This window comes from Sus scrofa, chromosome 2, assembly GCF_054392235.1.
Source record: "Sus scrofa isolate SSC_HxYL_T2T_F1_AM1 chromosome 2, Sscrofa_HxYL_maternal_Yorkshire_Landrace_v2.0, whole genome shotgun sequence".
In the NCBI taxonomy this organism is placed as follows: Eukaryota; Metazoa; Chordata; class Mammalia; order Artiodactyla; family Suidae; genus Sus; species Sus scrofa.
The window spans coordinates 16,059,767-16,086,387 of record NC_139384.1 but is presented as its reverse complement, the minus strand read 5'-3'; the positions used below and the strand labels follow the sequence as shown (position 1 = coordinate 16,086,387).

General features: G+C 38.6%; 1 protein-coding gene and 1 pseudogene across 2 annotated transcripts in view; one reads left to right on the top strand and one right to left on the bottom strand.

The window, feature by feature from the left end:
• Positions 1–25,778, bottom strand: part of LOC110259269 (olfactory receptor 4C46-like) — a 949,087-nt gene extending 923,309 nt beyond the window's left edge. The window contains exon 1 of one of the 2 annotated variants that reach the window (XR_014836595.1): positions 25,533–25,704. The gene's annotated coding sequence lies outside the window, so the exon portion shown is untranslated. Of the gene's footprint in view, positions 1–25,532 lie in introns of both variants that reach the window. The other variant, XM_085010084.1, reaches the window with a different exon arrangement.
• Positions 15,445–16,376, top strand: LOC100516486 (olfactory receptor 4C16-like; annotated as a pseudogene).
• Positions 25,779–26,621: the final 843 nt, after the last annotated feature.

Sequence of the window (26,621 nt, the reverse complement as noted above, 5' to 3'; positions counted from 1 at the left end):
TAAAATCTTGAGCATTATTATAACGTGGTAACCATTAATTTGAATGTTGCAACATGAAAATTGACATGAAAAAGTTTTCATTTTATTCTACATGATAGCCTTCAATACTTTTATTAAATTGAATTAATTAAGTTGTCTATATAGGGCTGCACCCTAAATTGGAAATTTAGGCATATAGAAATTCCCAGGCTAGTGGCCAAATTGGAGCTATAGTTGCCAGACTATGCCACAGTAATCCCAGATCTTTTTGTGGTTTTTTTTGTCTTTTTGCCATTTTCTTGGGCTTCTCCAAGAGCATATGGAGGTTCCCAGACCAGGGGTCAAATCTGAGCTGTAGCCACTGGCCTACACCACAGCCACAGCAATGTGGGATTCAAGCCGCATCTGCAGCCTACACCGCAGCTCACTGCAACACTGGATTCTTAACCCACTGAGTGAGGCCAGGGATTGAATTTGCATCCTTGTAGTCAGGTTTGTTACTGCTAAGCCACAACAAGGACTCTGAGTCTTCAATTTTTGATATATACATATCTAAAAAGTGCTTGTATCTTCATTCCTTGTTTCTTTTCTTTCTCCCCCCTGCCTTTGGCCATGCCTGAGGCAAGGGAAGTTCCCTAAGCCACTGCAGTGACAATGCTGGATCCTTAACCCACTGCACCACCAGGGAATGCCCACTTTCTTTTTTAATATACCAATTTCATGGATCATTTAATGTTAATAATCATAAAAGAGGACACAATTTTTGTTAGTTGTTTAACTCACTAATAAAAGCAAAAGAAGTTTGGATTTTACTCTCATTGTATCTTATGTAGAGTTACCTCAGGTTCTAAAAGGATGTAAATGTCAAGCATACCTTTTCAAAGTTTCAGGTAGCATTTTCTGTGCTAAAAATGGATGAGAGAGTTAAGGTCAAAGATTAATTTTAAATGTACTAGAAAAAATATGCAAAACAGAATTGACTTGAAATATTCTACCATATTCATTTTGCTATGCCTTATTCTAGGAATTGAAAATGTGGTAGTGAAGTCAGAAAAAATATCCATGGTCCTGTGCAGATTCCTATACCAGGGGGTAAAACTGGACAAATACTGATCATACCAGGGGTTTGAAAAGGGCCAGGATCTACCATAGAGTAAAATATTTGAAGAGCGTGATGTTGGCAACCCTGAGTGAATCGATGTGTATTATGCAGGACAGGATGGTCAAGAAGGGCCCATAAGACTTTTTAATTAAGACCAAAATTATGGGTCTTAATATTTTGCCCCCCAGGGGATAGTTGACAAAGGCTAGATACACTCTTGAGTGTCCCAGATACACGACTGGTTGTGTGCAGTGGGCACTGCTATTGGCATCTGGGTCACAGATACTGTTGAACAGCTGAAATGCACAAGACAGGTCATCACTACCAAGGACTGTCTCTCTGACTCAAAATTTTAGCAGTCCTGTGGTTGAGGAACCCTGACCAGTAGAATGATTCTTGAATAGATCAACAGAAACAGAGTCCTAGGCACACGGAAAAGCAAGTGCAAACAGACTATGCTGATCTTATAGGGAGAAAAATCAGAGAGTCCCGTGACCAGAGAGAAATAAGAGTGAAACATTGAAAATGAGACCAGAAATATAATAGAGACCTAAGTATGAAGGGCTTATGGGATTTTTCTGGAGAGAAATGAGAAGGCATTGGAGGTATTGCGACATGATCCAAATTATGGTTTAAAGGATTACTCTGCCTCATTGACCACAAAGAGTGAAAAGGGGACATTCATTTTGAGAACACCATAACAAACTAGGAAAGAGCTTATATAGTAATTTGGTCCAGGTTGGTAGCAGTGTGTATGATGAGTAAAAGTATGCTCATGGATACAGTTTTCACCATTGATGGGAATATAAAGTGATACCTTCACATATGATAAACTTCTGACTTTATTTAACATGAAACATACACTTCCACATACATCCAATAATTCCATCCTTAACTACTTCTCTAGGTGACAAAACCTGTTCACAAAACTTGTGATGTAATGCTCATAGTTAGTTTGTACTTAATAGTCAAGAAGTTGAAATCAGTCAAGTGCACTTAAACAAAAAGAAGGACAAACTAGTTTATAAATGGAATGAAATATTCCACAGCAATAAAAAAGGAATGGAGAACTAATATACACACAAAATTTTTTTTCTAGGTGAAAGAAGTCTTACATTAAAGAGTACTTTTTTTTTTATTTTTAGGGCCACACCTGTGTTATATGGAAGTTCCCAGGCTAGGGGTCCAATCGGAGCTGTAGTTCCTGGCCTACACCACAGCCACAGCAATGCAGGATCTATGTTGTGTCTGTGACCTATACCACAATTCATGGTGACCCTGGAGCCTTTACTCACTAAGTGAGGCCAGGGATTGACCCTTCATCTTCATGGATACTAGTCAAGTTCATTAACTGCTGAGCCATGATGGGAACTCCAAAGAGTCCTTTTTGGGGAGTTCCTGTTCTGGTTCAGTGAGCTAAGAACCCAAGATAGTGTCTCTGGTAAGCAGGTCCTATCCATGGCCTTGCTCAGTAGTTAAGGGTCTGGGGTTGCCACAAGCTGTGACAGAAGTTGCAGATGAGGCTCAGATCCCTTGTTTCTGTGGCTGTGCTGTACACAGGCAGCTGTAGCTCTGAGTTGACCCCTCGCCTGGGAACTTCCATAGACTGCGGGGGGGGGGGGGGGAGCTGTAACAAGAAAAATAAATAAATAAATAAATTTTAGAAAGAGTACATTTTTTTTTTCTTTTTCTTTTTTTTTTTTTTTTTTTTGTCTTTTTTTGTCTTTTGTTGTTGTTGTTGTTGCTATTTCTTGGGCCGCTCCCGCAGCATATGGAGATTCCCAGGCTAGGGGTCGAATCAGAGCTGTAGCCACCGGCCTACGCCAGAGCCACAGCAACGCGGGATCCGAGCCGTGTCTGCAACCTACACCACAGCTCACGGCAACGCCGGATCATTAACCCACTGAGCAAGGGCAGGGATCGAACCCGCAACCTCATGGTTCCTAGTCGGATTCGTTAACCACTGCGCCACGACGGGAACTCCAGAAAGAGTACATTTTTATGTTTTCATTTTTATCAAGGTCTGCAAAACTCAAAAGTGATGGAAAAATGAAAGAAAAGAGCAGTTCCACATATGGGGGGAGGGAGTGGGGTTATCTAGGATTCAGCATGAGGGAAATGTGTGTGATCACGGAAATGTCTATATCTTGATAGTAAGAGGTTTGGTTTCATGTCTTTGTAAACTTTCTTATGTGTTTGAAAATTGTCATAATAAACTGTTGTGAAAAGCACATTTTCTTCAGCATCCTATCATTGTTTTATTTCTGACAGGAAAAGTGTCTCTGTGTGCTTTCGTACACGTTTGGGGAATATATCTTTTTGGAGACTCGTTTTCTATATTTTTTTGATCATAACATCATAGTATACCGATTTCCCAAAATTACTACAAACTCTCCATGGAACATTGACAGATACAGAGCATTTCACTTTATGGATCATGGGACATTTGATCCATTCCTTTACTGTTTGAATCATACCATGTCCTAATTTTCACTTGAATGAACATTCTTGTGACAAGGGATTCTTTTCCACATTTATGATGAACTCTCCACTTAATCGTTTATATATATCGTTTATATTATATATTATATATATATATATATATAATATATTATATATATATAATATATTATATATATATATATTATATATTATATTATATATATTATATATATCGTTTATATTCCACAGAGCCTGAGGCTCACTGCATATTAACAGTGATTCTTTTCAGTCTCTGCATGAGACTCAATAACTCTCTGGTGTGTTACACTGAATGACCAAGGAACACATTGCCCTTTGATCGAGACTGAAAATGCCAACAAAGAAAAGCCCAGGACTGGAGAGCTTCACAGGTGAATTCTACCAAACAGGTAAAGCCAAATCAATACAAATAGAGGATACACCTTCTAAAAATAGAGGAAACAGCTTCAAGTTCTCTTTATGGGGGCCAGTATCACCCTACTTCCCAAGGCATATAGAGGCATCATAAAGGAAGAAAATTATAGTCATATATCCCTGAAGAAAATAGGTGCAAAACTCTAAACAATCTATTAGCAAGCTGAAATATTCAGCATGATAAAAGTATCAAACAACCAACTCCAAGTAAGGAGTTCCCATTGTGGCTCACTGGTAATGAACCTGACTAGTATTCATGAGAACACAGGTGGTTTGACCCCTGGCCTTGCTGAGTGGGTTAAGGATCTGGCATTGCCATGAGCTGTGGTGAGTATCTGTTTGCCAATGTGGCTCAGATCTGGCATTGCTGTGGCTCTGGAGTAGGGTGGCGGCTGCAGCTCTGATTCAAAACCTAGCCTGGGAACTTCCATATGCCACAGGTATAGACATTAACATAAATAAAATAAAATAAAATAAAATAATTACTCCAAGTGGGAATAATTCCTGGAATGCAAGATTGGCTCATCATTTGGTTCATCAAAGGCAAATCAGATAAAGTGATACACTACATTAACAGAATGGAGCTTAAAAACCTCATTGTCTTCTAGGCAGATGCAGAAAAATCATTGGACCGAATTTAACCCTGATTTTTATGATTAAAAGTCTCAACAAATTTGGACTGGAGAGAAATTTCTTCACTATAGTAAAGGCCATATGTAAAACCCCACAACCAACTTCATACTCAATGGTGAAAAACTGAAAGCTTTCCTTCTAAGATCCAGAATAAGGCAAGGATACCCTCTTTTATGACTTATATTATAACATACTTTTAAAAGCTCAACCTAGAACTATTAGGTAAGAAGTAAAGATTTTCAAACCACAGAAGTGAAATTATCTCTTTCTTATGTACAAAATACAAAATGCTCTACAAGAAACAACTTTCAGAGTTAATAAATGAATACAATAAAGTTGCAAATTACAGAATCAACATTAAAAATCATTTTGATAGGCACTAACAATAACTTTTCTGAAAATGAAATTAAGGAAGTAAACCCATTACAATAGTATAAAAATAATACTTACAAATAATTCTGTCAAATGAAGCAAAACATTATTACACTGGACTCTACAAATCATTAAAAGGAAACAAATTAAAGAAGACAAAATCAAAGAAGACACCTTGTGTTCATAGACTGAAAGATGAATATTGTTAAAAAGTCCATACTATCCAAATTTATCTACAGATGCAATGCAATCCCCATCAAAGTTCCAATGATTTTTTTTTGGAGGAGAGGACATGCCTATGTCATGCAGAAGTTCCCAGGCCAGAGATCAAATATGAGCCACAGGACTGACAACACCAAATCCTTAACCACTAGCCCACCAGGAAACTCTGGGAATGGCATTTATTTACAGAAATAAAAACAATCCTAAAATTCATGTGGAAACACAAATTTCCCCAACTAACCAAATTAGTAGTAAGAAATAAAAATAAAACTGGAAGCATCACACTTCCTGATGTCAAAACATATTAAAAAGCTACAGTAATTAAACAGGATGACACCACCATAACAAACAAATGTATCAACCAAAGACACAGAATAGGGACCCCAAAAACCCAAGTATATACTCTCAACAGCTCTTTGATGCAAATTAAGAATATACAGTGGAGAAAGCAGAGACTCTTGAACAAATATGTTGAGAAACTGGATAACCAATCCATACAAAAGTGTACCCTTACATTACACCATATACCCAATCAGTTTAAAATGAGTTAAAGCTTTTAATGAAGGAACTGTAACTGTAAAATTCCTTGATGAAAACAGAGATGAAATGCTGCATGACACTAAGCTTGTCAATGATTCCTGGGGAAGAGACAAAAGCACAAGCAAAATAATCAAAGTTAGATAAGGGAGGCAACATCACTAAACACAGCAAAGGAAATCTTATACAGGGTGAAAACCCAACCTACAATGGGAGAAACTATTGGTAAATCACATAAACAACATCAGATTAAGATAGAAAAGAGGCAAAAAATTCCTACAAGTCAATAGAAAAGAATTAACAACCTGATTAATAAAGCATAGAGGACTCAAGTAGACAGTTCTCCAAAGAAGATAACCAACTGGTATATGTGGTCAACATCATTAATTATCAGGGAAATGTAATTAAAACCACAATGACATATCATCTTCCATTGAGTCAGATGTATGCATCAAAACAGCAAACACAGCAAGGGTTGGCACATATAAGGAAAAATTGGAACACTTGTATACTGCTTGTGGTGGTACAAAATTATGCAATCCCTAAGAATTGTTCCTCAAATAATTGAAAATAGAATTACTATATGATACAAATTTTCACTTCTGGATCTACATATCCAATGTGTTGGTATCAGGAATGCAAAGAGGTAACTACATGCTCATCTTTATTGCCGCGTTGTTTCCAATACCCAAGATATGAAAACATCCTGTTTATTGAAAGATGAAATGATTAAGAAAAGATGGCATATAGATACAATGGAATATCACACAGTCTTTAAAAAAGGAAATACTGCTATATGCAACAACTTGGATGAACCTGGTTAATATTATGCCCAGTGGAATAAGACAGTTATAGGGACAAATACTGTATGATTCTACTTAGAAGAAGAATATACAACAATCAAACTCATAGAAACAGACAGCACTTGCAGGGCTAGGGAAAATTTTTTTTTTGTCTTTTTTTGGCTATTTCTTGGGCCGATTCCATGGCATATGGAGATTCCCAGGCTAGGGGTCGAATCGGAGCTGTAGCCACCAGCCTACGCCAGAGCCACAGCAACGTGGAATCCGAGCCACGTCTGCAACCTACACCACAGCTCATGGCAACGCCAGATCGTTAACCCACTGAGCAAGGGCAGGGACCGAACCCACAACCTCATGGTTCCTAGTCGGATTTGATAACCACTGAGCCATGATGGGAACTTCAGGAAAATTTTTAATTATAGAAGATGAGTAAGTTCCAGAGTGAGTGTAAGACATGTGCTTATAGTTAACATTATTCTGTTGTGTAATTTAAAGATTGTTAAGAGGGTGTTTCTCAAGTGTTTTTTATCACAATAAAAACTTTATAAAATAAATAAATATGTAAAAGAATTGTCTTCTTTCAAAAACTAATAAAATTCTTAAAATATAAAAAGGAACATATAGAGATGACAAATAAGATAGAAAAAGATAATCAACATCAAATGCTATTAAAGAATTGCAAGTAGGAGTTCCCACCCTGGTGCAGCAGAAATGAAACTGACTAGGAACCATGAGGTTGCAGGTTGGATCCCTGATCTCACTCCATGGATCAGGGATCTGGCATTGCTGTGAGCTGTGGTGTAGGTCGCAGATGCAGCTCTGATCCTAAGTTGCTGTGGCTGTGCCTGGCAACTACAGCTCTGATTGGACCCCTAGTCTGAGAGCATCCATACCCCACAAGTGTGGCCCTAAAAAGAAAAAAAAAAGAATTGCAATTAAAACAACAAGATGCACCTATGAACCTATAAAAAGGTGCAGACCATGCACCTATAAAAAGCCAAATTCAAAACAGGACAACACAAACTGTCAAGCATGTAGAGCGGCAGGAACACTTCTGCATTGTCCATGGGAATACAAAGTTGAATAACCACACAGAAAGACACTTTTGTGTTTTACAAAACTAAATTGATATAAACCCAACAATCTCACAACATAGTATTTACACAAATGAGTTGGAAACTTAAGTCTACCCCAAAACCTGCACACAGATATTTATAGAAATGTTAACTCATAACTACCAAGACTTAGAGTCAATCCAGATGTTCTTCAGCATGTGAAAACGTAAAGAAACAGTGCTATATCCACAATGAACTAATAATTATTGAGCACTAACAAAATTTAAAAAGCACTCTCTAGCCATGAAAAGACACAAAGGAATTTTAAACACATACTACTGAGATGAAAGAGGATAATCTGAAAAGGTGACATGCTGTAAGATTCCAACTATATAAGATTCTGAAAAGAACAACAACAACAAAAGGAAACAATAAAGAGCTCTGTGGTTGGTGGAGTTGGAGAGAGGGAGGTGTTAACCAAAAACAATAAAAGAGCCAGTTATTGACCAATAAAGCAGGCTTATTCAGGAACACAGAAGAATCACAATTAGAAACACGTAACTCTCATGAACCACATATAAACGTGGTAAAGCAGAGTGGAAATTCTTTTATAGCAAAGAGGCAGTTAGGAGGGGCTGTTATACACAAGTCCATTGGAGGAAACTGGGAGCTTGATAATAGTGGTTTTGTCACCTGAATTTAAGTCTCTTGTTGACTGAGGTGTTGCCAGGCAAGGATACATTCTTCCTCCTGCTGGTGGCAATGAAGTATCACATCCCACCAGAGAGAGGAGGCCCTTCTCTTTCTGTTGGGATCTGTGTTGATGGTATGTGCCTGAGAATTCCCTCCCCCTGCTGGTTTTCTAACCCCAGTTTAGTGGGGCTTCCCTTTATTAAGTTTAATAAGAGGGATGAGTAGGCAGGACACAGAGGACTTTAAGACACTGAAATTATTGTGTATGATATTATAATGGTGGTTACCTGTCAATACACACAGACCCAAACCTATGGGGTGTACTATACAAGGACTGAACTCTGAACATAACCTATGGACTGTGGCTGATTATGATGTGTCAATGGCGTTATCAGTTTCCTTGACTGCAACACAAGTACTACTCTAGTTCAAGATTTTTTTTCTTTTTAGGGCTGCACCTGTAGCATATGGAGGTTCCCAGGCGAGGGGTCTAATGGGAGCTACAGCTGCTGGCCTATGCCAGAGCCAAAGCAATGCCAGATCCAAGCCACAGCTCACGGCAATGCTGGGTCCTTAACCCACTGAGTGAGGCCAAGGATGGAACCTGCAACCTCATGGTTCCTAGTTGGATTCATTTCAGCTGTGCCATGACAGGAACTCCCATCCTTTCTAATTATAAAGCCAACAACAACAACAACAATGCCAAGATCAATCTTGGAACAACCAGTGACTCAGTTATAAGTCTTCGAAAAGAATATGAATTTCTAATACAATATAAGTTATTGAGACCTGGATACCTAAAGAAATGATCATGTGAAGCATTTAGATTTTTTTAGAAAAGTCAAAAACCACATGATTATCTCAAAATATGCACCCCCCCCACATTTGACAAAATAAAACATCCATTCATGATAAAAACTCTTACCAAAGTGGGTATACAGGGAACATACCTTAACATAATCAAAGCCATTTATGACAAACCCATAGTCACTACACTAGTCAATGGAGAAAAGCTGAAATCCTTCCCACTAAAATCTGGAAGAAGACAAGGAGGCCCACTCTCACCACTTTTATTCAAGGCAGTATTGCAAGTCCTAGCCACAGCACAAAAACCAAAGAAATAAAAGGTATCCAAATTGGAAAAGAAGAGGTAAAATTGTCACTGTATGCAGATGACATTCCACTGTCTATAGAAAACCCTAAGAACTCCACACAAAAACTTCTCAAACTGATCAATGAATTCAGCAAAGTAGCAGAAGACCTTATTAACATTCAGAAATCTGTTGCATTTCAGTATAGTAACAGTGAAATATTAGAAAAGGAATATAAAAATGTAACACCTTTTATAATTTTATCCCAAAGAAGTAAATACCTAAGAATAAACCTGACCAAGGAGGTGAAAGACTTAAATGCTGAGAACTACAAAACATTATTCAAGGCAATTAAAGAGGATTTAAAGAAATGGGGAGATATCCCATGCTTCTGGATTGGAAGAATTAATATTGTTAAAATGGCCATAATATCCAAAAATCTACAGATTCAGTGCAAGCCCTATCAAATCCATGACATTATTCACAGAACTAGACCAAACAACCCCCAAATTTATATGGAACCATAAAAGATCCAAAATTGCCAAAGAAATCCTGAGGGGAAAACAACATCAACAACAAGAACATCAAAACTAAAAATAAGCAAGAGGTATAACTCTCCCCAACTTCAGACAATATTACAAAGCTAAAATAATAAAGACAGTGTGGTACTGGTACCAAAACAGACATATAGACCAAAGGAACAGAATTGAGAACCCAGAAATAAACCCTGACACACATGGTCAATTAATCTTCAACAAAGAAGGCAAGAATATATAATGGGAAAAAGACAGTCCCTTCAGTAAGTGGTGGTGACAGAATGGAATAGCTGTATGTAAATCAATGAAACTAGAACACACCCTCACAAAAATAAACTCAAAATGGCTTAAAGACTTAAACCTAAGGCAAGACACCATACAACTCCTAGAAGAGACATAGCAAAACATTCTCTGACATCAATCATACAAAGGTTTTCTTAGGTCAATCTCCCAAGCCAATCGAAATAAAACAGAAATAAGCTAATGAGACATAATCAAACTTAAAAGCTTTTGAACAGCAAAAGAATCCATAAAAAAAAGACAACCTATGGAATGGGAGAAAATAGCTGCAAATGATACAACCACCAAGGGCTTGATTTCCAAAAGATGCAAACAACTCAACAACAAAAATACAAACAACCCAATTGAAAACTGGGCAGAAGACCTAAACAGACATTTCTCCAAAGAAGATATATGGATGGCCAACAGGCACATGAAAAAATGCGCAACATCCCTGATTAGTAGAGAAATGCATATCAAAACTACTACGAGGTAGACCTGTCAGAATGGCCATCATTAATAAGTCTACAAATATCAAATTCTAGAGAGGATGTGGAGAAAAGGGAACCCTCCTTCACTGTTGGTGGGAATGTAAAGGGTACAATCACTATGGAAAACAGTATGGAGGTACCTCAGAAAACTACATATAGAACTATAATATGATCCAGCAATCCCACTCCTGGGTATACATACAGATACAACTTTCCTTCAAAAAGACACATGTACCCGAATTGTCATGGTAGCACTATTCAGAATAGCCAAGACGTGGAAAAAACCTAAATGTCCAACACTAGATGAATGCATTATGGAGATGTAGTACATATTCACAATGGAATTTTACTCATCCACGAAAAATAACAAATAATGCCATTTGAAGCAATATGGATGGAATTAGAGATTCTCATACTGAGTGAAGTCAGAAACACACATGTACCATATGATAGCACTTATGTGTAGAACTTAAAATATGGCACAAATGAACCTATCTACATGAGAGAAACAAACTCATGGACATAGAGAGTAGACTTGTGGTGGCCAAGGGTGAGGGGGAGGGAGTGGGATGGACAGGGAGTTTGGGGTTAGTAGAGGCAAACTCTCACATTTGATAAGCAATAAGGTCCTGCTGTATTGCACAGCGAACTATATCCAATCACTTGTGATGGGACATGATGGAGGATAATATGAGAAAAAGAATGTATATATATGCATGACATGGTCACTTTGCTGTATGGGAGAAACTGACAGAACACTGTAAATCAACTATAATAAAAAATTCCAAAAATAAAAGCCATGAGTTATGGAAATGACACAGAGCTTAGTGTATGAAAGCTATTCAGTAAATATGTGGTGAACATGATTATTTTGAAATTGATTCCTTTAATATATGTCTTTGTTTTTTTGGTCTTTTTTCTAGGGCTGCATCCACAGCATACAGAGGTTCCCATGTACGGGTCTAATTGGAGCTGTAGCCACTGGCCTGGCCCAGAGCCACAGCAATGCAGGATGTGAGACATGTCTGTGACCTACACCACAGCTCACAGCAATACCGGATCCTTAACCCACTGAGTGAGGCCAGGGATTGAACCCACAACCTCATGGTTCCTAATCAGATGCATTAACCACTGAACCATGATGGGAACTCCATAATATATGTTTTTTATAACATGAATTAACAAATAAATGGAAATGAAATTGGCAAATATGAGACATATTCAGTTTGCCCAAATAGGTCCAAATATATATTAATCATTGGAGTATTTTCTATATGTCTGCCATTCCTTGTTAATGAATGTCTGGAGCCCATAGAATAGAACCTCTGGTTTCAGGCACCAGTGTTTCCCCTGGATTGTGATTGTAAAAAAAAAAAACAAAAACATAAGACCTATGTCCTGATGCAGGATTGTGTAATTTAGGGCACTGGGTGAGAATATGGTAGATTTTATTGGTCCACTTTCGCTTCTACCAGTGACATAATTTCTTCTTTTTCCTGTCCTCCAGCACTCTCTTGATCTTCATTCTCCTGGATACCTTCTTTTTTTTTTTTTTTTTTAGGCCAAGGGAAATGATAACTAGGAATCCTTGTTTGTATCAGATTCCTGAGTATGATGTGGATTAACTTGCTATGTTTATAGGATAAGTGGACAAACTAAAAGTTGAGTTTATTATATCTAGGATGAATCTGACTGAACAGAAACTTTGGGGAATAAACTCTGGGACATTAATAACTTACATCATTAAATCTTAGAGTATTCCCAATGGAATTCAGGAATGAATCATTTTGCGTTTTTTTTTTTTTCTCCCCAGTGTTCTGTAATAAAGCTGGTAACAAAAAGGGTAGGCAGATGTGATGATGATTCAGAGAGTCTTCTAACTGTAAGTGACAGATTATTTTCATCATTGTATTTGTTTTCTTCTTTATTTTTTGCTTATATAAAATTGGAGCATATTTGTTTATCTACCATACATGATAGACAAAAGATATCCTCAAGTTCATAATACTAATGTGGCTTATAATCAGCAAAATGCTAAAACAATACGGTAAATATTACTTCTTATGAGGTTGTAGAAAATGTTCAATTTAAAAGTTCTTATTGAGCATCTACACGTCACAAGGCATTGGGTTGGAAGTGCGGAAAATAATATCTGAAGAACATAAAGTTTTCTCATATTCTTATTCCAGGAAGGCAGCTAAAATAAACACACACATTCTTGTTGTAAGCTATATGATGTAATACTACAAGAAATGTTATACATAAGGCCTTTAGAGAGCAGAAGGATACATTTCCTCTCTCACAGGTAATCACTAAAGGCCTTCTAGAGGATATTTCTTAGCATGTTGGTCCTGAAGTTCCTAGAAGGTTCAACAGCTAGAAATGGAAAGGCATTCCATGAAGAAAAGAGAGGGCAAGATGAGTGTGGATACTCTACACCTATGTGTTTTTAATCTTTAGCTAGTACACTACTTACATGATAGAGATCTCATCTGATCCTTCTACTGATTTTTACATGCTCGCACTGCATCAAGGACAGACCCTGATTATACAAAGACATTAACATAGTTCACTGGAGAACTACAGCCTTTTCTACATTTTAACATATTGTAGATTACAAAATAGGTTAAAATTCCCTTTTGTAGGATACAAAGAGAACCACTGACATGTACTTGAGGACACAGAAAAGGTTTTTCATATAAATTATTAAATATGTGGCTAATGTAGTCTGGAGTGCTTGGAACTTGAATGTAGAGAAATGGGCTTTTTCAAAAACTAATTTCACTCCTTCTTCTCCAGATATGAGTGGCAATATCCATGTCTTTGTGATACCAAATATTTGATGGGGACACATAATTATTTTTCATGTATCATATCTATTTATGAATCTTAGTTTATCTTAAATATGCAAATACAAATGTAAAATAAAAGAAATATTCTTGTCCTAGTAAAGGATAGGGAAATAGATTTGGTAACATACAAACAGAAAACTGTATATTCAAAAGAGTGGCCAACATCAAGCAATACTGAAGTGACAGAGACTATCCCATCATCTTGCCTTTAGTGCCTACATAGTTTAAGCTTCAATACTTTATGATATGTCACTTTTAAATTAATAATGGAGGAAAGAGCTTATTGACATGATTAAGATACCAACACCAAGACTCTGTTTCCTTAAGATTATGTATAAATCCAGAGATATTTTTTTAAATAGTTGGAAACCCAAACCCAAAGTGAATAACATGATTAGACCTTTTCCCAAGAGGGGTTTTTTGTTTTGTTTTGTATTTTTGGAGAAATGAGAGTCATTTCATCTCTGTTGAAGAGAAGAAAATTCACTCTGGAAGAGAAAAATGTTTAAAGGAAATCTCGTGCCTAGTTAGTTTATCATAATCTGTGCCGTGGCTGCTCACAACTTAGAGACAACATATTGAAGGTTGGATAGGATAGAGGAGAAGCAGATTGGAATAAGCACATCTTCCAGATTATATTTAAATATGTTACATTCCAGTCTATATTTTTACTTTCATGGAGTGCCACTGCCAGCATCATCTTCACAAGAAAGAACTAATGAAAAAAAATCTGGTTTTGGAAATGACCCCACAGTAACAGTTCTTTCTAAATGTGAAATAAAACAAACTCTTCACTGAAAGAAGGGACATTTCAAGCTGAATAATTGTTTGCCAGGACAATACAAATGGAACAAAGACATCAGTTACTGACTATCTATTCTGACTCTTTTGGAAAATGAATTTCCCTCCTTCTTCTGCTCTTTGCTCTGTTCTAGGAATATGGGGTTTTCAGATTCCAGAATGAGATGAATTGCACTGGGAATACCACTATGATCAGACCCTACACCAAATGCCAGGTGACATCTTCACCCAAAAGAAAACCACCCCATTGGTAACATGCTTAAGTAAAAGCTTGATTTTCTACAACATGACCTCCCTTTCATTTAGAAGTGTAACTTCAGGAAATCTGAGTGTTCTAAAACATGCTTTTCAAATTGGAGAATGAAAAAATAGCAAGAGTTATTTTTGAGATATCATCAAATAACAAAGAATATTCCTTCTGTTCATTATATATGCCAAGGACTACATATAAAGATGCTTGACGTTTGCAACAGATTATTTGAAGGTAATATGTCTTTCCTCTTTTCAAGCTGGAGATCTGAGAGAGTTTGTATGGAAGAGATGAAGCACATTTATATTTATAAATGACATACTGTTTAAAAAATATATACATATCAAATATGAAAAGGATAAATGAATGAAACAAGGTATCTTTTAGGTGCCAAGGCTGGGGTACTACTTTAAGGCAGCCAAATATATTCTAAATGATGAATGATGCACAAAGCAAAACACGGGATTCAGTGTGTATTGAAAATGGCCAAAAGATAACAAAGCAAATAATGAAATAAGCCATATATATTAACTATATATTCAAAAAATTAACCATGTCAAATCTAACAAGGGATTGCAGTTAAAGAGTTTTACAAGAGAGTTTACCATCCACAAGCTTATATGAGGCTCAACATGACCCTATGTAGTGGTCATTACAAATTGAGAAACAAAGCATTATTAGTTAGAAGACACAAACAAATTATTGGGAAACCACAGCTAGAATATACCTAATAAGCAATATTTATATTGACTTAAAATGTTTCATAGTAGCATAGATCATGCCATATTGTAATTCTTTATTTTATTGCAGATAATCCATTTCACACACATCCCTTCTCCTCATTCATGAAATCATGCAGCTGAACAATAAGTGACTGAGTTCATTCTACTTGGGTTGGCACAGGATCCTGTTAAGAAGAAAATAGTGTTTGTCACTTTCTTGATTTTCTACTTGGGGACATTGATGGGTAACCTGCTGATTATTACTACCATCAGGACCAGTCGGGCACTTGGGAGTCCAATGTACTTCTTCCTTTTCCACTTATCTTTAACTGATACCTTCTTCTCTACTTCCATTGCTCCTAGAGTGATTGCAGATGCCCTTTTGAAAAATGCCACTGTCTCTTTTAATGAATGCATAGTGCAAGTCTTTTCATCCCATTTCTTTGGCTGCCTGGAGATCTTCATCCTTATCCTCATGGCTGTTGACCACTATGTGGCCATCTGTAAGCCCCTGCACTACACAACCATCATGAGTCATGGAGTCTGTGGTGTGCTGATGGCTGTGGCCTGGATAGGATCCTGTGTGCATTCTTCAGCTCAGATTTTTCTGGCCCTGAGTTTACCATTCTGTGGTCCCAATGTGATTGATCATTACATATGTGACTTGCAGCCCTTGCTGAAACTTGCCTGTGCAGACACCTATGTGACCAACCTACTCTTGGTGTCCAACAGTGGAGCCATCTGTACAGTGAGTTTTGTCATGCTGATGGTCTCCTATGTCATCATCTTGTATTCTCTGAGAAACCACAGTGCAGAGGGGAGGAAAAAAGCCCTCTCCACCTGCATCTCCCACATCACCGTGGTCATCTTGTTCTTTGGTCCTTGTGTATTTATATACACACGCCCTGCAACCACCTTCCCCATGGATAAGATGATAGCTGTGTTTTATACAGTTGGAACACCTTTGATCAACCCTCTGATTTATACGCTGAGGAATGCAGAAGTGAAAAACGCCATGAGGATGCTATGGAGCAAGCAGTTTATCTCAGGTGACAAAAAATGAATACAAGTTTCAACGGTTTTCATCACCACTTAGATTGATCCAGTTTTCCCTGGAGAGTATTATCTTTTATTGTGTTAATGTAATCCTATCATAGGTATTAGTGTCAGTTTCCTTCAGAAAAAGAAGCACTGTGAACACATATGCTGATTAGTGTTCGTTTTTAGGTACTGTTCAGTTTTCAATTTTATACCAGGGATAAACAGGAATGTAAGATTCATTGCTTTTTAGTTGTTTTTCACTGCCGTTTCCCTGCTCCCACTCCCCGCCTGCCTAACAGTGGTTTTGAGCTAATGTTTTCACTGTCATCCTTCATGTTGACTTCTTGTCTTCTCTGCTTATATTTACACTTTTAAATGCTTACATCCAACAGCCTAAGAGGTTCTCTCCAAAAGCCTGACTGACATTTTTCCAATAGTTTTATTTATTAGACACTGTGGTCACATCTGTCAGAACACGGACCTTCAACTTGAATGTTCTTCCTGACTCAGCACAAAGTACCATGTTCAAATCAGAGAGAATCTTACTGTTGGAAATGACAGATTTTCAACCTTTGTGTGGTATAATTTGAATTCTTACCGTATGTTTCCTTAGGTTCTTCTAACAGTGGCAAAATATAAAGACAAAATTCTACTTCTGAAGTAGTTTTTTGACTTTAGAAAGGCGTTGACTATTGGATTTATACTTATAGTGGTATTCTTTGGGTAAAATTGATGTTACCAATTTGATTCCTTCTGAATGTGGAGGTGGCACAGGCTTCTTTTGAATTTCACAAGTTTTAGTGTTTGAAGATTCAGTTATTGCAATTATACAATTGAGGGCCCAAATTAAGGGTGATACATTTACATGGTTGGGAAGCAGAGAGTGTAAGCAGTTGAAGTTAGTGAATGTTAACCTATTAATAGGTTAAAGTAAATAATGAAATACTCAGGGGAGGATCTTATGCTTTGAAACTTATATGGGTATGTTATATCATGGGTGTGGACAGTGAATTCCATCCAGGAATCACACTCCTTTGCATTTTCCCAAAGGCATTGAAGACTTATGGCCACACAGAAATCTGAATGCACTTTTATAGCAGTTTTCTTCCTTTTTTAAAAAGGATTTTTATTTTTTCTCTTATAGCTGGTTTAGAGTGTTCTTTCAACTTTCAACTGTACAGCAAAGAGATCCAGTCATGCCTACATATATCCATTCTTTTTCTCACATCATCCTCCATCATGCTCCATCACAAGCGACTAGATAAAGTTCCTACGGCTATACAGCGGGACCCCATTGCTTCTCCACTCCAAAGGCAACAGTTCACATCTATTAAGCCCAGCTTCCCAGTCCATCCCAATCCCCTCCTCCTTAGCAACCACAAGTCTGTTCTCTAAGGCTATGAGTTTCTTTTCTGTGGTAAGGTTCATTTGTGCCATATATTAGATTCCAGATGTGTGATATCATGGGGTATTTGTCTTTCTCTTTCTGACTTACTTCACTTAGTATGAGAATCTCTAGTTCCATCTATGTTGCTGCAAATGGCAGTATTGTGTTCTTTGTTATGGTTGAGTAGTATTCCATTGTGTATATATACCACATCTTCCTAATTCATTCATCTATCAATGGACATTTAGGTTGTTTCCATGTCTTGGCTATTGTGAATAGTGGCTCAATGAACAAACAGGTGCATGTGTCTTTTTAAAAGAACGTTTTGTCTGGAGATATCTCAAAGCATGGGATTGCTGGGTCATATGGTAGTTCTATATTTAGTTTTCTGAGGTACCTCCATACTGTTTTCCTTAGTGGTTGTACCAATTTATATTCCCCCAACCATGTAGTAGGGTTCCCTCTTCTCCACATCCCCTCCAGCATTGGTTATTTGTGCACTTGCTAATGATGGCCATTCTGACTGGTGTGAGGTGGTACCTCAGAGTAGTTTTGATTTGCATTTTTCTAATAAACAGGGATGTTGAGCATTTTTTTCATGTGCTTGTTGGCCATTTGTATATCTTCTTTGGAGAAATGTCTATTCAGGCCTTTTGCCCATTTTTTCAGTTGGGTGGTTGGCTTTTGTGCTCTTGAGTTGTATACATTGTTTGTATAGTTTAGAGATTAAGCCCTTGTCCATTGCATCACTTGAAACTATTTTCTCCCATTCTGTAAGTTGCCTTTTTGGTTTTCTTGTGGTTTCCTTTGTTCTGCCAAAGCTTGTCAGTTTGATTAGGTCAGTTTCTTCTTAACTGAGAAAACTTAGAAGCAATCAAGATGCTTCAGTAAAACTGGTATATCCAGATACATGAATATGATTCAGTGTCACAAAAGAAAAACTATCAAGACATGAAAGACATGAAGAAAACTTGCATGCATGTTACTAAGTAAAAGAAACCAATCTGAAAGGATTAAAAAACTGTGTGATGGTAACGGTATGACAATCTGAAAATGGCAAAACTATGGAGGGAATAAAAAGTTCAGTGGTGGTGAAGGGTCACAGCGGAGGGATGGATGAACAGGTGGAGCAGTGAGACTCTTCCATATGGGCCTATAATGGTGGATGCTGGATACGTGTCATTATACATTTGTCCATATCCATGTGAGGCCCAACACCAAGAGTCAACTCTAATGTCAGCTCTGGGCTTTGGCTGCGAGTGATGTGTCAGTGTAACTGCATTGACTGAACAAATGTATCCCTCTGTGGGTTGTTACGAATGAGAAAGACAGTGCCTGAATGGGATAGGGCGTACATGGGATATCTCTGTGTGTCTGCTGCTCAACTTTACTGTGAATCTAAACTCCTCTAAAAAAATAAAAGCTATGACAATAAAGATGTCAAGAGAGAAGACTGAATTGTATGCTAAACAAAAAACACCTGCTCAGCTCAAAAGAAGAGAGGAAAGAGAGAACATAAGTAAATAAAGGAGACAAAGAAAAAGTAAACTGCAACAGGATGAACTTAAACCCCCACATTTTCACAATCACATAATATGCAAACATGCTACATTTAAAAGACAGAAATTGTCGGAATAGATATAATAGAAAAAAACTTCAACCCAGAAAAGCAATGGGCTAATTAGGGACACCCCAGCATGAAGCTCAGAAACAGAAAACATGCACAAATGAGTAAATGCTGGCATTCAATTTATATGGAGTTCATGAATAGGGAAAACTAAAAGAGTGATACAATTCAGAACAGTTGCATCAGGGGAACAGATTGAAAAAGGGACTTGGCAGAACTTTGGGGTTAATGAAAGTATTCTAGAGCAAACATTTGTTGATAGTTACATGAATATATACATTTATCAAAAGTCATCAAACCATATGTTTAAAATCTGTATCATTTTTATAAAATCTAGCTCAGAAAGAGAATTGTATTGAAAACACTAAGTCTCCCTAAAAAACAATTCATCAAATCTAGTGATAATTTCTATAGAAAACAAGCAGAAGAGCACCTGTTATTAAGACTATCATTCCACAAATAAAGATATACAGAAATGTGATTTGAAAATTGGTACCCAATAGTAATTTTTAACAGCTACAATGGACTTCACCAAAGTGAAACTCTTTGGTACTAAAAATGTTACTATCAAATAAGTGAAAAGCCAGCCCACAGTTTGGGAGAAAATAATTGCAAATCATTTGTTAAGCAACTTGTTCGCAAATTATATAAGGAACTCCTTATTAACAAAAAGACAATAACTCAGTCAAAAAATGCCAAAACATCTGACTAAACATATGTCCACTGAATATATACAAATGGCCCAAAGTGGAGTTCTCTTCTGACACAGTTGGTGAAGGATCTAGCATTGTAACTTCAGCAGCTTGGGTTGCTACTGTGGCATGAGTTCAAATGCTGGCCTGGCAACTTTCACATGCTGTGGCCTCAGGCAAACAAACAAACCAACACATGGGCAAAAGCAGATAAGAGAGGTCAACAACTTCCATCTTTAGGAAATGCAACCCTAAGCCATAATGAGATAAAGCTTCATACCCACTAGATGCCTAGAATCAAAAAATACAGAGTGATAAGTACTGGTGTGTATGTAGAACAAGTGGAGTTGTTCTATATTGCTAGTGAGAATGTAAATGATGCAGCCACTTTGGAAAATGGTTGGGAAGTTCCTCAAAAGGATACATAATAACAATGACCCAGCAAGGTCTCTACCCAAGGGAAATGAAAATATTTATTCACAAGGATACATGCACACCAATGTTCACCACAACATCATTCACAATAGCCACAATGGGGAAACAATCCACATGTCAATCAACTGACGACTGGGTAAATGATACATCCATGACCTAGAAGACTATTTGGAATAAAACAGAAATACTGATTCTTACCACATCATAAATGAAACTTTAGGAATATTATGTGATGTGAAAGAAGAATGTTACAGCAGACAACATATTGCATGATTGTTTTTTTGATAAAAATGTCCAGAAAAGAAAATCCTTATAGATTAACGTTTGACTAGGGCCGCTGGTAACAGGAGTAGAGGGGAATGAGGAGTGACTACTAATGGATATGGGGTTCTTGGGGGAGTGAAAAGTAGGTTGTAAAATTAGGTCATGTTGATGCTTGCATAGATTGTATACTAAAAATGATTATACACTTCAAATGAGTGAATAATACAGTATATAAATTCTATCTCAATAAAGCTGTTAAACTAGATAAACACGAAACCTAGTAATCATTTCTACAAAACAAAAGTCCATAGGGCAGATATCATTACAAGTTTATCTGTTTATTTTTTTCTTGGCTGCATGGGGTGTGCAGAAGTTCCCAGGCCAGGGGTCGAAACTGCACCCCAGCAGAGACCCAAACCACAGCAGTGACAACACTATAACCTTAATCCACTAAGCCGCCAGGGAACTCCTTTCCAAGAGTGCCTCAGATTATATACCTGGCCTGGGGATTTTTGCATGCCACAGGTGTGGCCAGAAAATGAAAAGCTGACTCAACCTCAAAACTACTTGAACTCATTTACAAAATCAGCAAAGTAGCAGGATATAAGATTCACATTCAGCAACCAGCCTCATTTCTCCATCCTAACAATGACATGTTAGAAAAGGAATACGAAAATACAATACCTTTTGAAATTGCACCCCCCAAAATCAATAGCTTGGAATACACCTGGCCAAGGAGGTAAAGGACTTATATGCGGAGAACTATAAAACATTAATCCAGGAAATTAAAGAGGATCTACAGAAATGGAAAGATAGTCCATGTTCATGGGTTGGAAAAATCAATATTGTAAAAATGGCCATACTACCCAAAGCAACCTACACATTCTATGCAATCACTAACAAAATACCCATGACATTTTTCACAGCACTAGAACAAACAATCCAACAATTTATAGGGAAGCACAAAAGGCCCAGAATGGCCAAAGCAATTCTGAAGAACAAAAACCAAGCCGGAGGCATACCTCTCCCAGACTTCAAGAAATATCACAAAGCCACTGTCGTCACGACAGTGTGGTACTGGTATCAAAACAGACAGACAGACCAATGGAACAGAATAGAGAACCCACACACACCCTGACACCTCTGGTTAATTCATCTTTGACAAAGGAGGCAAGAGCATAACACGGGAAAAAGAAAGTCTATTCAGCAAGCATTGCTGCGAAACCTGGGCAGCTGCATGCAAAGCAGTGAAAGTAGAACACACCCTCCGACCATGCACCAAAATAAACTCAAAATGGCGGAAAGACTTAAATAGAAGACACCATCAAACTCCTGGAGGAGAACTAGGGAAAACACTCTCTGACATCAACCTCATGAACATGTTCTCAGGTCAGTCTCCCAAGGCAACAGAAAGAAGAGCCAAAAGAAACCAGTGGGACCTAGTCAAACCAACCAGCTTTTGCACAGCAAAGGAAACCAAAATGACAACACAATGACACCTTACAGAATGGGAGAAAAGAGTTGCAAACGATGCAACAGACAAGGGCTTCATCTCTAGGATACACAAGCAGCTTATACAACGCAACAGCAAAAAAGCCAACCTCCCAATGGAAAAATGGGCAAAGGCCCTGAATAGACTGTTCTCCAAGGAAGATATACAGACAGCCAGCAAGCACATGAAACAATGCTCAACACCCCTGAGTATAAGAGAAATGCAAATCAAAACAACCATGAGATACCACCTCGCACCAGTCAGAAGGGCCGTCATTCATAGGTCCACTAATAACAAGGGCTGGAAGGCTTGTGGAGAAAAGCGAACCCTCCTGCCCTGTTGGTGGGAATGTAACCTGGTATAGCCACTATGGGGAGCAGTATGTATGTACCTTAGAAAACTTTATGTGGAACTACCGTATATGACGCACTCGTCCCACTCTTGGGCATATATCCAGACAAAACTCTCCTTAAAAAAGATACATGCACCCACATGTTCATTGCAGCACTATTCACAATAGCCAAGACACGGAAACAACCCAAATGTCCATTGAAAGATGACTGGAGTAGGAAGATGTGTTATATGTACACGATAGAATACTACTCATCCATAAAAATGAACCACATAATGCCATTTGCAGCAACAGAGATGAAACTAGTTCACTCATTTTCATACTGAGTGAAATAAGTCAGAGAAAGTCCAATAACATATGATATCACTTATAACTTTAATTTAATATACAGCACAAATGAAGGTTTCCACAGAAAAGAAACTCATGGACTTTAAAATAGACTTGTGTCTGCCCCAGGGGGAGAAAGAGGGAGTGGGAGGGATTGGGAGGGTGGGGTTAACAGATGCAAACTGTTGGTCCTGGAATGGATTTACAAAGATATTAGGTAAGGACCTAATGTCTAGATACTTACATTGCAACACAACAATGGGAGGAAAAAGTTGTGTACATGTATGTATAACTTGCTCCCCATGCCGTACAGCAGAAAAAAATACATAACTAACTAACTAAATAAATGAAAATTAATAAAACACTTCTTCCCCCTAAATGGAAAACACTTCAATGTTTTATTAGTAATTAGTATATTACAGTGACTTTAAATCCCTACTTACAATGATTAAAATTTCAAATGATCAACATTGTATTCTATAATTTAATTTCTGAGTCATACACAAAGATGCAGTAATTGGGTTAGCGGGAAACAAACAGCATGTAGATTGAGAAAGGTCACCTGCCTCCAATCTACAAAATAGTTCCATGTGAACTACAACATGGCATCTGATCCAGCTGCCAAGCACAGAGCACAAAAGTCCTAGGTGCTACTGTAGTTCCATGTATCTGAGGTGTCTCAAGGTGAGAAAAGCTGAGACCTTGAACCTTTAAATTCTCTGAACCTTTGGGCTGGCAGAGTCCTTCCTTTACCCTTGCTCCAAAATAAGTGTTCCCTTGACTGGAGAATGAGCAATGACTTCACCTGAAACAGGATTCTCAAAGGACACATGTTCCCTTCTCAACATCAGATACCACAACCTTCATTAGATCCAGACCAATACATAGACTCGAAGTTCAGCATAACACAGGTAAAGCTCTGAATATGAAAGGAAATAGCCTACACCCCCAATGTATCTGCAGGACTTCATTAAGATGAACTTGTGTGAGCTGGGAAAACACTTTGGAGGAACGGACCTTGAAACGGTTCGATTTATTTGGTGGGAAGAACTTAACTCTGGTAAAGATATTCTGGATTTGGAAAGGGAACCTGAGGCTCAATATTTTGGCAGCCTCCACTGGTTGCCATTTCCATGGAGCTTGGACAGGATTATGGGTTATAGCAAATTACAGGAAGATGCGTGGGCTTCCTGGGAGAGAGGAGAGGTTGACAAGGGATCAGTTTGGGACTATGTGTTGAGGAAAGGGGAATGAATACTCAAAACTTCTTGAGAATGATTGATGGCAATATCTAATCTGTCACCTGAAATAATATCATAATCTTCCAGCCAGAGGGAAGGCTTCTGAAGGCCACATCATAAATTCAGTTTTGGCGCAAGACTGTCTCTGAGTAGGTGTAGCAAGTCAGTAAATCTCTCTTATGATTAGTTCCCTATTCTTCAAATATATCATTGGAATATATGTATATGCAGCATCTGAAAAAAACTCATGTAAATTGTTCTATAAGAAGGGCCCCTACATCACAAATTAGAAAATTAAAATAAAATCATATTTTAAAATGAATTTCAAAGATAAAAGCAACTATAAAAGATTTGAAGGATTCCAGTTCCCCATAATTGTGCCATTTAATTAGCTGGTCTGACCCATGCAACAAACACATGGATGCTTGCATATGGCCATGGACTGCTATAATACCACTTAGGGAGTATTCCCAATGGAAACCTCAGTGCAAGCTCTATTAACTCTATTATAGTAGAACATCAAGCACTAGGCTTGGAGCCCTTCTCCAAGTCCACCTCTGGCTGTTGCCCTCCAAGTCAACCAGTTGGCTCAGGAATCTGGACTAATCAACCAAAGTATGCCTTCCAGGGATAAAAATCCAGGAAAGCTCTCAGAGTATTTTAATTAGGTGTTGCCTGCAACCACCCACTTGGCCCTACACTCCTTATGGCCAGGAGCCGGGATACACCTAAAACCATAGGCAACCAGCAGCTCACTCCTAAGTGGAACAACCCCACTCGGTGAGCCTAACCTCCCATTCTGCCTCAAGTTGCCCAGGATCACTCCATGGGGACATCAGATCCCAGTGAAGAAGGGAATCCCAGTCCCAACCTCCAGAAAACACCCTGGGGTGTGGTTCCAATGGATCCCCTAGACTGCTTGTGGAAACCTCTCTCTGACCTGAAGCGTCTCTTCCAAAAAATAACACAAGTGGAACCAGGGAGATTCAGGCCCCAGTAGTGGGTTTCCACATCAAGGCACACTTGCCAACAGGCCAAAGACTGAGATAGCTTCATGTTTCCATGTATCTGACATCCTTTCTCTTCAAAAGGCCAGAAAAATGGAGACCAACGCTTAGGGCTGAAGCCTGGTAACAAACACACAATTCTAAAGGCAGTGGAGGCAAAGTTCTGCTCCTTAGGTGTGGCAAAGACACTCCTGGAAATCAGCAGGAAGATGTTACAGAAAATGGACCTTTGCCCCTCAGCGCCCCTTAAGGATGAGGAGAAGGACAGAAGGCAGAGAGGTTGTGTCACCAGCAAAGCCCTTTAACAACTATTGAGAAATAAAACCAGAATCTGCTAATAAAATACAGGCTCACCTTTTTTGTTGCCTTTGTGCTCACTCCTGTTTTTCTTGCCCAAGAGCAGAGTAAGAGGATGTGGAGCCCTGGCACCTGGTGCTTTGGACCAGAGTTCCTCCTGCGAAATGGCCTTGCCACACCTCAGCCCAGCAACCTTGTGCTGAAGCCCTGGGTATGACACTGCACTTCAAGATAGGGAGGGGGCCCTGCAAATGTGCTGCAGCTTGAGGCCTGGAGCGTGAGCTTCTCAGCTGTGCTGGCCTCATGAGAACTCTGCACACCCCGCCCCCCACGCTGATGAGAACTCGGCCTCCTCCCCTCCCCAATGAAGAAAACCTGGCCCACTGCCCTCCCCCTCCATGAGAACCCCGCCCACCGCCTGTCTGTGCTCTAGACAGCCAGCTGGTGCGTTTCTGTTCTTTGATCAAAGAAAAAGGCTTCCAGAGTTCCCACTGTGACTCAGCAGGAACCAACCCAACTAGTATCCTTGAGGAGGCCTGTTCCATCCTTGGCCTCGCTCAGTGGTTTACAGATCCCGTGTTGCCTCGAGCTGTGGTGTGGGTCACAGATGAGGCTGGGATCCTGAGTTGTTGCAGCTGTGGCATAGACTGGCAGCTGCAGCTCCAATTCAACCCCCAACCTGGGAACTTCCATATGTGGCAGGGGTGCAGCCTTAAAAAGTACCATTAATAATAAGAAGAAGAAGAACAAAGCTTCCCTTTGCTTTTGATCTGAACCTGACTCAAAGAGTTGGTCATAATAGCACCATAGAAGCTTTTAAGCACTGGCGAAGGGGAGTCGAATCTACCTTTCTCTTGCCTAGCTGCTTAGATGGTTTGGAAAAGGAAAGCATAGTCTCTATTAGAAGGCCCAATGAAATCAGGAAAGCATCTGCAGTGGACAGCTCATAAATTCCCTCTCAAAGTATGAACCATTTTCTTTTTGGACATTGTATTACAAAGGAAGAAGGAGGGGAGGGGAAGGCAGGGAGGAGACAGAAAATAAAGCATTAATGAGGGGACAGGAAAGGGTAGGAATGTGAAAGGGATAAGAAAGAATATTAGTGGTCAAGAGTCGACCTTAATGGGGTACAATCAAAAAGTGAAA